We start from the raw sequence: 17,025 nt of genomic DNA on the forward strand, positions 1-17,025 counted from the left end.
AGGTCTCTGGAGCTGGGTCAGGGACGTCTGTCCTCTCTCTTGTGCCGTGACCCTTCGTTAGTAGCGCCCCAACCTCCTGAGATGTCATGGCAGGTGACCAGGTAATGGCCTCCTCTCTGGGGTCCTGGAGGAAATGGAAGAGGCTGGCAGCCTCCCCAGGCCGGGCCCCTCAGGAACCCGAGGCTGGAGGGCCTGGGCGTGGGGTCTGCGTGTGCCCAGGCGCCTCCCCCTGGGCCTTGGGAGCAGCCGGAGTGCCCCCCGCAGCAGTGCCCTTTCCACCCATCTCCCCAAGATGCGTCCCCGTGGATGGACACTGGGTGCATCAACCCGGGGACAGAGCTCTTTTCCACACCTCTCTGTCCACTCCTCCAGGGGCCTTAGGGCAGCAAGGCGGTGGCCAGAGGAGCTGGGGCCATCAGAGGGCGATCTTGGACCAGGAAAAGGACGCTGCCCAGCGCTAGGGTGTGTTTCTCTGGACCTGACCACCCCGCCACCTGCCACTCCTGACCCCGCCACCTGCCACTCCTGACCCCGCCACCTGCCACTCCTGACCCCGCTGTGACCACAATTTAAAATAAATCCCAATAAAATCAGCATCACCAGAGACAGACAGCCGCACGTGGTGGGGCTCCTGGGCGGTCACCTTGCTGGGTTTGGGTGATCATTTTTACGGAGGGGAGGGGTCAGACCCAGGTGCGTCCTACCCACACTGTCCTTGCTCGCGGAGGGCAAGGGGATTAGTGTGTCAAAGTCCCACCCAGGACGGGCCGCAGGCCGGGAGAAGTGTTTACCAGACACATGGGATCAAGGTCTAGAGTAAAGAGCCCTCAAACGTCCATCATGCCGAAGCAGAGAACTGCCCGTGGGTGGGGAAGACCTGTGAACAGACCCTTCCCCCAGAGGGACAGGAGTGGCCGGGACGCACGGGAAGAGATGCCCAGTGCCACTAGATGTGAGGGCGACACAAGGCAAAGCCACAGCGAGGTCCCACTTCACCCCCACACCAGGGGGAAGAAACAGCTGCTGTGCCGAGTTTTGGGGACCAGCAGCCTCCAGTGTCCTCCCCTTCCACCAGGGTAGCAGGAGCACCCGGAGCCCGGGAACCCCTGGGCAGTGACCGTCGGACGTGGTGGTTCTCTGTGAGGTTTTTCCCAACGGGAAGAGCTGCAGAGACACACACAGTGTTGACAGCAGCTTTATTGAAAATAAACTGGAAACACTCTGAATCCCCATCGACAGGTGAATGAATCCACGATGACCACACGGTCACTCACTCCTCTGCAATAACGGGAACGAGGCGGGGTGTGGACGGCAGCGAGGGGGGCCCAGTTAAGAAGGCTGAGCCCAAGAGCCAGACGCATCCGGGGCCACACTGTGCGAGTCCATTAGATGAAATTCTGGAAAATGAAAACTAATTGAGACCAATGGGAAGACTGATTGCTGCCCGAGGGAAGGAGGCACAGATGGCCCAGAGGCAGGGGAATACCTGGGGTGATAGGCATGACCCAGACTGTGATGTGATGGTGTTTATATAAATAAAACTCATCGAGTTGGTGTGTTCAGCAGTTTACAGCTGACTGTGTGTCCATGGTCGGCTGCCAAGGCCTTTCCGACGTTAAGCTCGCAGCGTTCTGGGAGGTCTGAACCACGTGTGCACCCTGCACCAGGTACAGGGCACCGTTGGCCCTGGGGCCTCCCCCACTGTCCACGGAGCTCTACAACCTGGTCCTGCCCCTAGCCTCAGGGCCTCCCAGGGCTGGCTTGGGCTGTGGGCTGTTCCTAGATGGGACACCACGGAGCGCAGATCAGGCCGGCTCTGGCAGGAACACTGGCCACCACCGTCTAGAGGGTGAGAGACATGGACCAGGGCCAGGGGGCTCGGTCACCCCAGCCAAGGTCAGCTCCATCGGCCAGCAACCATGGGACGCCCAGGAATGGAGTGAGGCCAGCAGAGGTCAGCAGCCAACCCAGCTGCCCCAGAGAAGTGACCAAGGAACGTGCTTTGGCATTAGCCAAGAAGGCTCTCTGGGTCAGGGAGTCGGCCCCACTGTGGCCATGGAGAGTGGATCCAGGGGCACAGCACGCGATGGGAAAGGGCTGCCCGCCTGAGAGAGAACTCAACTCTGGAAGCCCGGATGAGGCCTCCGGGCTTCCCGAGCCAAGGACGGAATTGGAAGGACACAAGAGGCAGAGAGAGGCCAGGTCTCATCCTGAAGGGCTCGAATGCCAGGCTAAGGCACTTTTAGGAACTCGGAACCGTGACAGGCTTCTGGTGAGGCTGGCCTCTTAAAAGACCTCCCTAAATGGCCAGGGAGAGGGCAGAACGGATAAACGGAGGGCTGCCCGCGTGAAGGCTGGGGCTAGAACCCCAGCCCAGGCAGACCCCGTGAAAGCCATGGACGGTAGATGTCTGTGGAGTGGATGCTTCCTTTCTAGAACTTTCTCCATTGTGCGATCTCACCTCAGCCTGGCCACAGGACCCTTGGCCCTGGTGGACTTTGCCCCTGTCTGTGGCCAATGAATTCAAACCTTCCATCAGTTGTTAATGGGGTGCAGATCCGTGAACCCTGGGCCGTATCCGTTCAAGCTCCAAAGCACAGAAGGCGAGAAGATGCTTCCTCCCAGGAAGCTGATCGGGTCGTGGAACCGAGCGAGGACAGGTTTTCCTCCCGCGTTCCTGTGAGCCAGCTCCGCGGTCCCGACATGCCTCCCCTATAATCAGATCATGTTTAATTAACATGACGAGGTGATTTAGTGCAAATGATGTGCCGGTGTGACATAAAGGACGGGGTGACACAAAGCACACGCGGTTTGTAAGAAGACGTGACTGACATCAGTGAGCAGAGGGCCCCTTTGACAGCTTGGGGTTCCCAGTGGCTTCCCCAGCCACTCCCACAAGCTTTGCATGAGCCCAGTGTCTTCCTGGAGCGGGGCTAGCAGCCCCTGACCGCTACCTGCCAGCTGCACCTGTGCTCCGGGAGAGCAGGGTCCCCCTCTTTAAAGCAGGGGTACTGACAGCAAGCAGGAGGGTTCTCTCCCTCGGACCCCCTGGGCCATGTTCTCCCTCCTGCCTTCTCTCCGCCTCAGCCTGAAGTTTCTGCAGACACAGAGCCCTTCTTAGTCCCTTGGGCATGAAAGAGGGACCATCCCCTCTCTTCTGGGTTTGCTGCAGCCAAATCCGGTTGGAATGGGGCGCAGGGAGAGTGGCCCGTGTCAGAGCACCTCCCCAGAAGGCAGCACCTCTATGCATAAGACACAGTCCCCAAAGAGCCGTCGTCATTTAATATTGATGCTAAGTCCAAGCGTGCCAACAAGGCGAGAATGTGCTGTTCCATGCACCGCATGAATTTACAGGGTCTATGCCACCAAAAGCCACATCCACAAGGCACATTTTGGGGTTGGCTGGAGACCTGGGGCAGAGTGAAGTCACTCCCAGATGATGGGAGGTTCTGATGGGAATTTCTCCAGTGGCAAAGAGTCACCCATGAGAGTATCAGTGACTTAGGACCCGTCATGGAAACCCGGAATCTTCTATCATCACTGAATCTTAAAAACTTTAATAGAATCGTGAATTATAAAACCTCAAGTCAGATGTCAGAGGCACAGAATTCTAGAATTTCAGGCACCTCCGCCACCATCTTGCCCCAAGATCCAACAGGTGCCTGGGGGCTGCTCTGGAGGACAGTGTCATCCGAAGGGGGTTCTGGGTTCTGTCATCAGTTCCATAAGATGGCCAGTCACCTGTCCCACTCGGCAGAGTGGGGGGAGCCTAGTGGGTCAGGGAATCAGGAAGGGCAGGTAAGTGGTTGCCTGGGGCTGTGTGTAGGTCTGTGGGGGGAATCAGAGAAGGCTAAGAAATGTCCCCATTTACAGAGAACCTACTGTGCGCCAGACGGCAAACAGATTCATTCAGTGGTGACTTTTTACTGAACCATGTCATGGTGTGAATAAGAGGTGACCCCAAGAGCTGCTGCGTTCATGCAGGAATATTCGGAGGTAAAATGGCTGGATTATGAGACCGGTGGCTTCATCAGTCCATCCCAGTTGGAATGGCCTGGCTGGGTGGCAGTTGTAGGCAGGTGGGGCATGGCAGAAAGGTGAATCACTGAGGGCATGCCCTGGTCCCCTGCAGCCCCCAGTCCCCTGGTGTCACCACAAACAGAGTAGCCATCTTGCACCATGCCCTTCTGCTGTAAGGTTCTGCTTCACCTTGGGCCCTCACTTTGGTCTAAACCTCTTAAGCCATGAGCCCAAATAAACTTTTCCTCCTCTAAGTTGTTCTTGTTGGGTGTTTTGGTCACAGCAATGCAAAGGTGATGAATCGAAATTGGTACCAGGAATGGGGTGCTATTGTAACAGATCTGACTGGGGGGTGCAGAAGGTTTTGGAGCTGGTTTGAGGGAGGAATTTGGAAGGGTTTGGAAATACAGGTTGGAGAAGTCTTAGAAGGATGTAAGCAGAGCTTAATGGGTGATTTGGTGGGTGCCCAGAGACGTGAATGCTGATAGTATGCGGACTGTAAAGACTGTGCTCATGAAGTTCCAGAAGGGAGTGAAGATCCTGTTGGAATTGAAGCAGAGGCCACTCTTGTTATATTCTCGAGAAGAAGTTGTCTGCATTTTGCCCATATCCTGAGGCTTTGTGTGAGGTCTATTTAAAGGTAATGAACAGATTAATTAAGGCAGCACAGCACTGAGGCAGTGGTATGAATTATGCTGGATTCTGGAGCAGAAAGAGGAGCCGAGGATTTTTAAAGCTTGTGGTTTGGCCAGAAATGTGCATGTTAAATTGGGGCCAAGAAAGGCGTGGTTGTTGAAGAGACTGCAACCACTAAGGAGATGCTAAGTACTTTGAACAGCGACAACAGGAAAGATGGTTTGAGGACATCTCAAGAATTTGCAAGACCACACCCCCTGCAGGCTCAAGGCTATAAAAGGGAAAATTCCTTTGGGGAGAGATCTTGGGAGACCCCTGCCCACACAGGGGGCCTAGGAAGTTGTCTCTCCATGTTCAGCTTCCCAGGCACTCAGAGGCTGCTAGGACCACAGAACAAGGGGACCCAGGTAATGACTGAGCTGACAGCAAACCCTGACATTATGCACATGGTACTGGTTCTGCAGGAATGAAGGATTCTGAGATTAAGGGGTTATGTCGGCTTCCACCCAGATTTCAAAGGAAGGCCTGGGAGGCCAGGCAAAATGTAGACAGGTCAGAATCCCCCAAGAGGCCATGTGTGGGGCCTTAAAGGTGAAGCTGCAGCTGCAGTGGAGACCCCCAGATTAAGAGATGCCAGTAACACCGACTGCCTGCTGAGCAAAACTGCTAGCTGCAGAGGGCATCATGAGAGCCATAACTGGCAAGGTCCAAGGGCAGGACGGCCAAGCCTGCAGAGAACATCTTCCCACCACAGGCCCAGATGTGGGTGTGGAGGTACAGGATCTAACATCTGCCTGGCTGGGGTTTGGTCTTGCCCCTATTTCTCCCTTTCGGAATGGGAATGTCTGCTCTGTGACACTGTAGATGATATATTTGCAACCTGCTTTTGAACTTTAGAGGGGATTATGGCCAAGACTTAGCCCTAAGTCTCAGATGAGACTTGGGATCGGACTTTGGGGCAATGCTCGAACTTGTAAGATCGTGGAAACTCTTGGAAATAGAGTGAATGTATTTTGAATTGCGAGGTGGGCGTGAGTTTGGGGGGCCAGTGGCGTAGTATTATGACTTGAATATGAGGTGTCCCCTAAAGCTCCTGTGAGTGCAGGAATAGTCAGAGATATGATGATGAGACTGAGAGCTGCTGCCTAATCAGCCCACCCTCATGTGAAGGACTCACTGGGTGGTCACTGCAGACAAGGAGTGGCTACAGGGGGTGAGCCTCTGGGGGTGTGCCCTGGACGGGCTCCTCTTTCCTTGGGCCTCTCCCCCTTCCCCTGACCTCCTGGCTGCCAAGAGCAGAGCAGCTCTCCCTGCCACACCCTCCTGCCAGGGTCTTCTGCTCCCCTGGGGCCCAGGGCAGTGGGTGAGCCCACCGAGGACTGAGCCTCTGAAATCAAGAGTCCAAATAAACTCTCCTCCTCTCGGTCGCTCTCGTCAGGTGTTTTGGTCGCCGTGAGGCAAAACCGATGAGCACAGCCTACTCTGCGCCTGGCCTTGTGCCGACACCTGCAAAGACAGCTGGGGTTGGACAGGTGAGGTCCCCACCTCCATGGGGCTGCTCAGGTGAAGATGGGGACGGGTGGGGACGGGTGGCCTCAAATGAACAGAAGTGAATGACAGCAGGATGAGGTTTGTGCCGTGACAAAGACAAGTGTCAAAACCCCTCTGTCCCCGTTCCACCCTCCACACACCCGCACTGCAGGAAGGTCCCCTGAGAGCCACCTGCACCGACACCGCTAAGGCCCGGAGGGGTGGGAGCCTGCCCCATCCTCGAGGCTGGGAAGCGGCAGAGCCAGGGCTGCAGCCTGTGATGGGCAGCAGGACAGGCTCGCCCGGGCAGCCTCATCGCGTCCCTCTCCAAGGACAGGTGTCCTCAGGTACCAGGGGACCTCAGAGAAGCATTGCCCTGCAGAGGGACTCTGGGTGGTGACCCGGGTGACTTCCACCCGCCCTGGTGGCTGGAGGCCCCTGCACCTCCATCTCAGGCCCTGTGACTGAGGAGCTGCTCTGCCCCGGGGGCTGCTGTGGGTCACCTAAGAGAAGGACAGGAAGAGGCCCAAGTCACTGTTGAACGCTCCCCGGGTGCATGGGGGGCAAAGTGCCCCCACCTACCTGAGCAGAGGCCTCCCTGACGGTGGGGCAGGCGCCACCTGGAAATGACCTCGGCTTCCCTTAGGGAGGGGCTGCGGAACTCTGCATTCCAGAACACGCTCATGTACAATTAATCGCACCAGCTGTTCTCTCGCCCTTTAATTGCAAAACCAATTAACTTTAAAATGCTCAGCTTGTGGTCAGGGGAGGGGGAGGCAGGGCCCGGCTTCTGGGCATCCCCTGCCCCAGGGCAGGCAATCCCAGCAGCCCCCACCTGCTGGCCGGGGAGACAGGTCCTGGTGGGGTTGGTGTGTCGGGGAAAGCAGTGGCCAGAGAGACCCAGGTCACCTTCCCAGCACCCGCCGCCCATGCCCTGTCCCTTCACTGCCCCCTGCTCCCTCTAACTGGCTGGAACCTTTCTCTCTCTTTGCTGAAACTTCAGCTCCACAGAGTCGCACTGACCCATCTGCTGCTGGGCGGCCAGGGCCTGGCACCCGCGGTGGGCACGTAATATGAATGAATGACGGGTAGGCTCCGGTGGCTGGGCGGGGGGTTTGGCGGAGTCCACGCTGTCCCTGGGTGGGATAGCGGCCGCGGGGTGGCGGGGCGTGCACTCCTCCAGGGCAGAGGGATGGCACAGAGGTGGACTGGGCAGCTGCCTGCTGCTGGGTCTCCCCGAGGCCTGGTGGGGTATCTGCCCTTAGACCCCCAGGCCCAGCCCCCACGGCCCTCCTGTCTGCTGGGCGGGGGTCAGGAGAGGTGGGGGGGACCCAGTCATCTCTGAGACTCAGTTTCCCTGTTTCCTGAGACCCCCCAGAACTGTGGAGAGGGGCCATGGGCCTCGTCAGCAACGGCCCAGAGTCCCCTGACGTGGCCTGGAGTCCCCTGAGGTGGCCCCGAGTCCCCTGATGGCCTGGAGTGCAGGTCTGTGAGCAGCTCTGAGGAGGGCCTCCACGGGAGAGATCCTGCTGGGAAAAGGGCTGGGCCAGGCTTCAGGGGACAGGGGACAGGGGACAGGGGCAGCACGCCCATGCCTAGGTGAGAGCTTCCAGGTCCAGGAGGGAGGGCCGGCCACCAGGGGTGGCAGGCAGGGCCAGGGGCAAGCAGTGTGAGCCCCGCCTGCGCTGCCCTTCGGAGACCCCTGACCCTCCCCCACAGCAGCCAGGGAGACAGTCACAGGCTCAGGGCAGGAGGTGACACTGGTGGCCTGTGCGAGGCTCGTCAGGCGTGTGAGCGGACGTGCATGCAGGTGGCTCTAATGAGCACAGAGTCAGTTCTGAGGCCACCACTAGTGGCGTGTTCCCAGCCAGCCACCATAGATGGGCCTAGTGTGGGGCATAGACTCAACCAAATGGGGTCACTGGACTGTCCCAGGAGGGCGGGGTTACCTGGGCAGATGGGCTCCAGGGTGGGCTCTGTGCCAGGTCCCAGAGCAGCTCTGCAAAGTCCCCAGGGGCGCCCAGGTGTGGCCCAGGGCTGTGCCTGTCCCCTCCAGCCCCATCCAGCCATTCACAGTCTGTAGGTGCAGGGGAGGTGCCATCAGGACCTGGTCCACCCTGTCACCACTTCCCTTGAGCAGGTCCCCAAGCCACTTTGTGTAAAATGAGACGATGGCTATGACACCAACCAGAGAGGAAGCCACCTTCCACAACCCCATCCCCCGGAGCTCCTGGGACACACCGCCTGTCTCCCCCATCCCCGGCCCACAGACCCAGCGGGGACAGAGGGGACCAAGAGGGATTTGGGGACTTCCAGACCTGGGTTCACGCCCTGGCAGTTGTGTGAGTCCCTAGAGGTCACTTACCCCTGTGCCTCGTTTTCCTCACCTGTGACATGGGATGGATGGAGGTTGGGACAGCAGGGTCCTTGGGAAGTGAAATGAGCCAAGGGAGGTGACCCAGGCCCGAGACCACGCCCAGGAGATAGCCGCACCCACCAGGGCTGACGTCACCAGGGCTGACGTCACCAGCGGCTCATCTTCCTCTCTGCTCTGAACTATGACGTGCTGGGACGCCATCTGTTCAGTCCCCTTTGCTCCCCACACGTCCCCAGCGTCCCCCACATCACTGAGAATTCCTCAGCACCACGATGGTGACCGCGCCGTAATGGCACCTCATTTAGACACCATGATTTTCCGCACTGTCCTCGGCCGTCACACACCCAGAGGACTGCGGGAGCTTCTCACCCACATCAGCCGTGAGGAGCCTCTGGCCCGAGCCCTGGCCACGTCTCCAGGGCAGACTCCGCGGGAGGGATCGGGGCCTCGTGGCAATGATGCTACTCAGGCTGGGGCCTTCGGCACCCAGGGGCTCTCCTGGAGTGGCCTGTCCCCTCCCCAGGAGTGCTGGAGGACACCCGTCTTCCGCCGGAGCACTGGGTGTCCACCCAGGAAGCCTGGAGACCAGGACAGGGAGCCGCCTGGTGGGCAGCCCCAGGCCGGGGTCAGGGAGCTGGCCTGTCCCCCTGCTCAGGGCTCTGACCACGGTCACTTACATCACCTGGGTCCAGGAGGTGCCACTGTGGGAGCGACAGGAACCACCTGGCAAAGGCCACCTGTGGAGGGACGGGGAGGGCTCCATCCAGTGGGACGTGGGCTCCTCTGGCAGCCGGGTGTCTGGCTGGAGTCCTTGAGGTCCAGCAGGGAAACTCGGGGCCTTCGCTGGGCCTCCTCAGCCAGGCACAGGAGCCCCGGGCCCAGACCTCCCGAGGGGCGTCAGGACGGCCGCTCCCCAAGGACACTCAGCTGGACGCCCAGAGCTGCCCACTGCCTGTCCTGGGAGCAGCCACAGTGTCGCCGTCAGACCTAAGGCCACAGAGAAGATGGTCCCCAGACACCCTCCAGAGACCGTCAGTGACCAAGGAGAGCCGTTGAGGAGGACTGCCGGTCACAGGAGAGGCTGGAGCCGGCCAGTCCCCCTGGTCAGCAGGAGGAACGCACAGGCCACCAGGGGACAGCCTTGCGTGGGCTGGGCCGTCCCAGGCCAGTGGATCCACCACGGGCTTCGAGAGACAGAAACAGGCGTAGAGCCTGCAGTGAGGCGTGTCCACCCAGAGCACCCAGACTGCTGGGCAGCTGGTGACAGTGCTGTCCCCAGAGGTTCCGTGCTCAGAGCTGCGAAGCCTGCGCCCCTCTCTTCACAGACAGCCCACCCCAGCGGTCCTACCCTCGGGACCCGGGCACAGCCCTCCCCACCCGGCAGTGCGTCCTTACCTGGGCCTGCTCCTGTCTCCCCTGCTGGAGGGCAGCATGGTGCCCGGGACAGGAGGCATCTGCAGGATCCCAGGGGTGTCCCTGGTGCAGGGTGGACACACAGTGGGCAGTTGGTGTGGCTGGTGGAGAGATGACCCCACTCACAACTGGGCTGCCGGGTTGTGTCTGCCGCACATTCCGTGGTGACATTCCTGTCCCCAGTGTCACCCCTGCCCACTTCCTGTTCCCTAGGCAGGATCATTCACTGAGTGGCCGCTCTGGGCGCCAGGTGGGGGCAGAGGCACGAGGGGTGGAGCGCCATCTGCAGCCTGAGACAGTGTGGTCCATCAGGCCCCTCAGCCCTGTCCTGGGGGGAAATGGACCGAGAAGATGGAGACGGAGGTGGGAAGGGATCCAGCACGAAGCTCCCTCTGGGTGGCCACCGACGAGTGGCCGTGGCCGAGGCTGTCCCCGCCTCCCTCTCCAGCAATCACCCTGGGGAGGCTCCCCTTGAGGAATTCAAGGGGGCCAGGCTCATGACCCTCCAGCCCGCAGACGACCCTGGCCAGTGCTGTCCGGCCCCGGGGACTCCTCTGTCCACCTGTACAAGGAGGACATCTCCGTTTCCACCCTCGGCTGTGCATCAGAATGGCCAACAGCGGGACTTTAAAACGACCTGAGTCCCGGGCCAGATTTTCCCACTTTGTCAACCTGATGCTGTGTGACGTTCTGGTTGGGAGACAGGCCTCTGGCGCCCAACAGCCCTGGACTCCTCTCCTCAGCCTCTCATAGCTGTGTGGCTTTGGGAAAGTGCCTGCACCTCTCTGAACATCTCCTCTGAAAGCTGAGGATGGTCGCAGCCCTGCTGCCCAGGGATGTGGCACGAGGCACTAGGCCCATGAGTCCAAAGGGCTCACCCGAGGAGGAGCACACGGCGACTGCGGCCAGCGGTCAGGGGACCCTGGACACGTGGACTGCTGTACCGCCCGGTCCCTTCCTGGGGGGCTGTGCTCTGTGCTCCCTGACCACAGGGGCTCCTGGCACCCACCCCTTCCCCGGGGTCTGGAGCCCTGGCCACGGCCCCCCTCATTGACCTCCCTTTTCTTCTCCCACTGAACAAACAGCTCCACTTCCACAGCGTCTGGGAGGACGGTGACCCGGGGCGGAATGTGCAGAGGGCGGCGGCCGCGGGGAGAGCCGGGAAGGCAGCACTCAGGTCTCATGAGGCCCCCTCACGCCAGCCTCGGAGGACGGCCGCGTCCCTGGGGAACGGTCCCGCTCTCCCCCAGCCCCACCGCCTCCCCTGACTCCATCACCATTGGTCCCCGAGTGGCCTGCTCTCGCCGTCCCCGGGATGCGCCCCTCCACCCTCTCCAGGATGGGGGCATGGGGCCTCCTCACCCCACTGTGCAATGGCTGCCCCTCCTCAGGGGCTGCTCCCTCTCCCCACAGGGGTCCACGTGAAGGGGTCTCCCGAGGCCGATTTGGGGCCAGTGAGTGGATGCCCTGAGAAGGAGAGGTGTGTCCAGCGTTGGGGTGGGCGGGCCGCCCTGGGGAGAGGTGGTGAGCTCCCCGTCCCTGAGGTGTGCACAGAGGGCAGGTGATCCTCAGCAGAGGCCTCACAGGAGGCAGAGAGGCCGAGAGTGTGGCCTCAGAGGCTGAGCGGTCCAGGAGGAGCCTGGCCCCGCTGCCCGCCCAGCGTCCCACCTCCCGAAACCCATTTCCACTCGCGGAGGCTCCGTTATTTTTCATCTGGAAAATCAGGCAAAATAATGGTTCCTACTCTCCAGGGTTGTCATGGAGACAAAAGGACACAGTGTGTGCAGTGCACATTACCATAGCGGGAGGGAGGGGGGGCGGCGGGATCTTGACACGCAAGCAATTCGGGATCCAGAATGTCTGCGATTTTAGAAACCGACGGCTCCCACTCTAGGATTCAACTGTCCTAAGACACCGTGAGACTCTGGGGCTTTGGGGCTTGGTCTCCTTACTGTCCCCATCTGAGACTCCCTAGGACCCCACGGCTGCGTGGTCCCCAGACGTCCCTCCACCCGGACAGCACCCGCCCCAGCCGACCGCCAAAGTCCACTTTGTCCAAACGCATCCTGGTCTACTGCACCCTCTGCCCACATGCACCAGGTCCCTCTGTGTCCAGCACTGGCCACGGCAGCTCCCATCGTCCTGTCCTGGGGTTGGATTCTTACCCACCTTGAAGGTCAAGGTCAAAAGTAGCACTTTGGCTCCCCATGGAGGAAACTTCCGCCCCCACCCCAGGCTGGACCCACCCGGTGTCCCCCAGGACCCGGGTCCCACACTCCACGGGTCCTCCTACCCACTTGGCCTCCCCCATCATGAAAGGGTGAGTGCTTGGGGCCTTTGTCCCTTGTCCCTTCTGTCATGGGAGAAGCTGCCCTCATTGCCAAGGAGTGGTTTCCTGTCCTTGGAGTGGCCTGGCCTGGGGTCTGTGCTGGCCCTGGAGCCTCCTGTGCCCAGTGACCGGCTGCTCCCTGTCTCTGCAGGTCCCTCCCCCGTGGACCCTCCACCCTCACATCTCTGCCTCCCTGAATCCAGGTGCTGGGATGTGCCCGCGTCCTGAGTGCTGGATGCACAGCGTGGCCTGGACAGGCCCTGTCCCCTCCTGGGCCTCTCCGCCAGGGCTCCAGCATCCTCCAACCCAACAGGTCCAAACCAGAACCTGCACTGCCCGGTGCCCGGCTCCCGTGCCTCTGCTGTCTTGGCGCTGCCGGGCACCTGTTCACCCAGGGCAGACAGGGTGGCCCAGCTCGCCTCTGCCTCTGATGGCCAGGCCAGCAGGTCCTGTGACCTCGACTCCTGACACCCTCCGGGTCCCCTCCCCACCCTGCCATGCCATCGCTCTCAGACCCTGTCCTCTCTGGCTTGGGCTTCCCAGACCCCCTGCCATGGTCACCCCACGCCCACCCTGCAGTCCACCGTGCCCTAGGCCTTGGACCTGACACAGCCTGGCCAGGCCTGGCTCCAGGGGGCTTGCCCCAGCGCTTGGCACCCCAACCCAGAGCCCCAACCTGGTCAGGACCTTGGGCCAGTGTCCCCTCCTAGACCCAGGTGCACGCCACATGAGGGGGTGTGGTCAGAGGGGCCAGGCCAGCCAGGGTGGGGCCCGCCCAGCTCACCCGTCCTTACCACAGGGCACAGGAGGGTCAGGGCCAGGCAGCTCTGAAAGGCAGGGGCCCCGGGGGCTGGGGGCATGCTGGGCTCCAAGGCGTCACCTGGGACTTTACTACTGACCGCTGGCCCCTGGTTCCCACCAAGGTCACGGTGCTTCCCCGCACGGGGGCTCCAGGATCCCGGGGTGGCTTCCTCCCCTGGCTGAGGTCAGGAGCAGAATCGCATCCACCACCAACCACCGGCCCCAGAGCAGAGCAGGAAGGGCAGGCCCTGGGCCACTGCCCTGCTGCCCCTGTGACCTGGAGCAGATGGTGTGGGCACACCCAAGGGCCAGGTTAGAGCTCCAGGTGACCTGGTGCACAGCCAGAGGACACCACTCTAACGCCGTGTGCCCTGTGACCTGGGAGTGGCCCGAGCTCCCTCCGCTCCCTGCCCCCACTGCTCCGGGGACCATGACGAACTCACGGCCACCTCTGCTCCCAGAGGGGACACACCAAGCCTCTTGGTTTGCTGAGCACCTACTACGTGCCAGGTGCTGCGCGAAAGGGGCGTGTGTGTGTGTGAGTGTGAGTGTGTGTGTGTGTGAGAGTGTGTGTGAGAGTGTGAGTGTGTGTGTGTGAGTGTGTGTGTGTGTGAGTGTGTGTGTGTGTGAGTGTGTGTATGTGTGTGTGTGTGTGTGTGAGTGTGTGAGTGTGTGTGAGTGTGTGTGTGTGAGTGTGTGTGTGAGTGTATGTGTGAGAGTGTGTGTGTGAGTGTGAGTGTGTGTGTGTGCGTGTGTGTATGAGTGTGTGTGTGAGAGTGTGTGTGTGTGAGTGTGTGTGTGAGTGTGTGTGTGAGTGTGAGTGTGTGTGTGTGAGTGTGAGTTTGTGTGTATGTGTGTGTGTGTGTGAGAGAGTGTGAGTGTGTGTGTGTGTGAGTGTGTGTGTATGAGTGTGTGTGTGTGTGAGAGAGTGTGAGTGTGTGTGTGTGTGTGTGTGTGTGTGAGTGTGTGTGTGTGTGAGTGTATGTGTGTGTGTGTGTGTGTGAGTGTGTGAGATCCAGGTGCTCAACAGAAGCCCCGAGGGCTCAGATGCCCAGGTCTCCCTGTGGGTCCTCTGGGTCTGGCGGCTTCTGTGCCATGAGGTGCACCTCCTGTTGGCGTGACCTCCAGGGGTCGCCACCCAGTGACTCAACCGACACTGAACGGCGGTCATGGGCACAGACAAATGCAGTCGCTGTCCTAAAGGGGGGGCACTCATGACGCGTCAGGTCAGCAGAGACAACAGCTAAGGAGACAGGACGCAGGAAACCCGTGGGCAGTGGGGGAGAGCCGAGGGGCAGCTGGGAGCCCTCAGTGGGCAGGTATCCGCTGAACAGATGCCTAAGAGGATCCACAGGACTGAAGTTCGTGGATACCAGGTCAGAACATTCCAGGCAGAGGGAACAGCACGTGCAAAGGCCCTGAGGTAGGAACAGGCCTGTTGTGTTTGTGCCTCTGTCAGGAAGATCATGAGATGGCAGCCACTGCTGGTCCTCAAGCATGGTGCCACCATGCCACCACAAGGCCTTTGCACGTGCTGCATCCACCTCCACCCCTGCTTCCTTTGCAGTGCATGCAAAGACCCGACACTCCCTTGGCTATGGATCGTCTGTCTCCCTGGGACGCTGTGGGCTCCCTGGTTCGTCATGCTCAGAGCTGCATGACCAGCGCGGTGACCAGCGCGGTTCCCCACACAGCCATCCTCGCACATGTGGAGGAAAATGAATGAAGGATCGGCGCCCAGCACACTGTGCTTTCTGTAATCGCCTCTGCCCTGACCCTCCCCGCTGCCAGCCCCTGGGGACCCAGCGGGGACAAGGTCTGATTCCAGCCCGTCTGCACCCCAGCACCCAGCGTCCCTGCCTGCGCGAGGGGCTGACGGCGGGTGGACTGGCTGTCTGCGAGAGCCGGGGTTAGAAACAGACCTGCTCTTGGCTTTCCCGGGTGTCATCTGTGACTCCTCACAAAGCCCTTGGCAGACAGGTCTCCTCACTGCAGGGCGTCTGCAGGCCTGTGAAGTAGAAGGCCAGCGGATAAACACAACAAGTCAGAGAAACCGGCGGCCAGCGGCCTGCATGCTGAGAGTGCAGGTGGGGACCGAGGGCGGACTGGGGCGGGTTACTGACCTGCCTGGGTCAGCTTGGGGCTGGACAGGAGGCAGGGAGGCCAGGGTGTGCTGCAGGTCAGCGGGGAGCCAGGGCCCCTTCGCCTGAGCTCGGAGCCTCTGTCCACTGTCCTGGAGGTCCAGACAGGAGCAAAGGCTGGAGCCCCGCTGGCCAGGTGGAGACGGAGCAGCCGGAAGCCAGCCACGGCCACCCACACCGGCCTCCAGCAGGGCCTCCACCACGTTCTCCAGGGCTCCTTTGCCCCCAGTCTCAGCCTAGAGCCAAGGGGCACAGGGTCAGGGGAGGCTTCTGCCTCCATCGGAACCTTTCTCTGCCCAGCAGGCACGTGCTGCTGCCCTCCGGTGACACCCACGTGTTGTCCCCAGCCAGGACACCAAGCCTCCTGCCCCTTCTCTGAGACGTGGCCCGCTCCACACAGGGCACTGCCCTCCAGCCCCAGCAGGGCCCTCACCTGAGCCCCACCCTCGGGCTCCGCAGCCAGAACTCTGGGATTGTGTGAGCAACTTGTTGAGGATCTTTCAGTTCCGCTCAGCACACCGCCAAGGCTGCCAGGTCTGGCTGCTGTCCCCTCTGTCACCTCCCCCTCCAACCTCATCCTGCCCCAGGGCCCCTCTTCAGTCCTCCTACCACCCCTTCCCACCCCAGGACCTTTGAACGGGCAGCTCCTGCTCCCTAGATCACTCTTCACCCCCCTGCACTCTTGCTGAAGTGGCTTCTTCAGGTCTTCCTATCAGCTCTAAGGCCCTAGATCAGTTCCCCCCATTACCTTCCCATGCACGTGTTCTTCCGTTTGTTTCTTCCTTGAACAGCCGAATTCCACTCCTGACCTTGACCCCCGATGGTGCTCTGTTCAGTGTGCTCCTGTCTCCAACCTGCATCCGTTTTCACCCGTCACATAGTAGGTGCTCAGCGAAGGACCTGGCTGAATAAGAATGGGCAATGAGTCAGAACCAAGCAGTCTGCGCCCCAGAGACGGAACAGGAGGAGCTGACAGCCGGCCGGGGTGTCCTCGCAGGCCCAGAGGCCCGTGCTGCGCTTTATTTTTTACTACGACTGGCTTAATCAGAGCCGGTAATTACAGCTCCTGTTTCTGGCTTGTACCTCCTTGACTCAGCCCCGGGGGCAGGAGCCATTTCATATTTGAGCAGCATGAGTTCTGGGGCGCTCTCGGGGGAGCAGGCGCGTGCTCAAGTGTGGAGCTGAATTCTCAGCCGCGCTGATTAGAGGAGGGAGGCAGCCTGGGCGGAGGCGGGAGGCTCGGTGCCCTTCCTCCAGCAGGCCCCGGGAGCCCGGGAGCCCCAGTAACTACCCTGTCCTGTCTGCTGCTGCCCAGCCCCGAGGCCTCACCTGGAGGGACTGGTCCCCCCATCCCAATTCCACCTGGGGCTTCCTCCATCCCCCCACGAGGCCCTGGGCGGCTCCGTCACCTGCCGGAGCCTCAGTCTCCTCCTATAATGGGAAGATGGTAACTCCAGGTCAGAGTTCTGCTGTGAGGGTCCCTAAGCCCAGGTGTGGCTGTGACCAGTCCAAGGTGGGGTCACAGCACATCCTCAGGTCCATGTCTGAACCCAGGATCCTTCACCAAACCCTTAGCGGGTCACTTGGAGGCTCTCCTAGAGGAAGGAGGAGGCTGCTTTACATGGGGCAGTGCCCGCAGACCTTTCTGGCAGGGTGAGGTCTGCTGAGAGACTGGGTGAAGCTGGGGAGTGGTGCACAGATATGCATCCTAGTGCAAAGGCCCTGAGGTGGGCACATTCTTGTTGCCGCATTTGCAGGGCATGAAGAGGGCCCACCCG

At 60.7% G+C, this 17,025-nt stretch overlaps 3 long non-coding RNA genes across 4 annotated transcripts; all 3 read right to left on the bottom strand.

The window, feature by feature from the left end:
- Positions 1-1,179: 1,179 nt before the first annotated feature.
- LOC120890684 (uncharacterized) lies at positions 1,180-6,595 on the bottom strand. The gene is made up of 2 exons (XR_013433150.1): positions 1,487-6,595; positions 1,180-1,397 (listed from the first exon to the last, which is right to left on the bottom strand). It is a non-coding gene; the product is annotated as an uncharacterized LOC120890684 (long non-coding RNA).
- An 82-nt stretch (positions 6,596-6,677) lies between these two features.
- On the bottom strand, positions 6,678-15,114 carry LOC144373470 (uncharacterized). Of its 2 annotated transcripts, XR_013433149.1 has the most exons (4): positions 15,029-15,114; positions 9,959-10,077; positions 8,136-9,550; positions 6,678-7,712 (listed from the first exon to the last, which is right to left on the bottom strand). It is a non-coding gene; the product is annotated as an uncharacterized LOC144373470 (long non-coding RNA). The 2 variants fall into 2 exon arrangements; XR_013433148.1 differs by having other exon boundaries at positions 6,678-9,550.
- A 120-nt stretch (positions 15,115-15,234) lies between these two features.
- LOC120890903 (uncharacterized) lies at positions 15,235-16,495 on the bottom strand. The gene is made up of 3 exons (XR_005735373.2): positions 16,331-16,495; positions 15,996-16,151; positions 15,235-15,483 (listed from the first exon to the last, which is right to left on the bottom strand). It is a non-coding gene; the product is annotated as an uncharacterized LOC120890903 (long non-coding RNA).
- Positions 16,496-17,025: the final 530 nt, after the last annotated feature.

This window comes from Ictidomys tridecemlineatus, unplaced genomic scaffold (genome assembly GCF_052094955.1).
Source record: "Ictidomys tridecemlineatus isolate mIctTri1 unplaced genomic scaffold, mIctTri1.hap1 Scaffold_4019, whole genome shotgun sequence".
Taxonomy (NCBI): Eukaryota; Metazoa; Chordata; class Mammalia; order Rodentia; family Sciuridae; genus Ictidomys; species Ictidomys tridecemlineatus.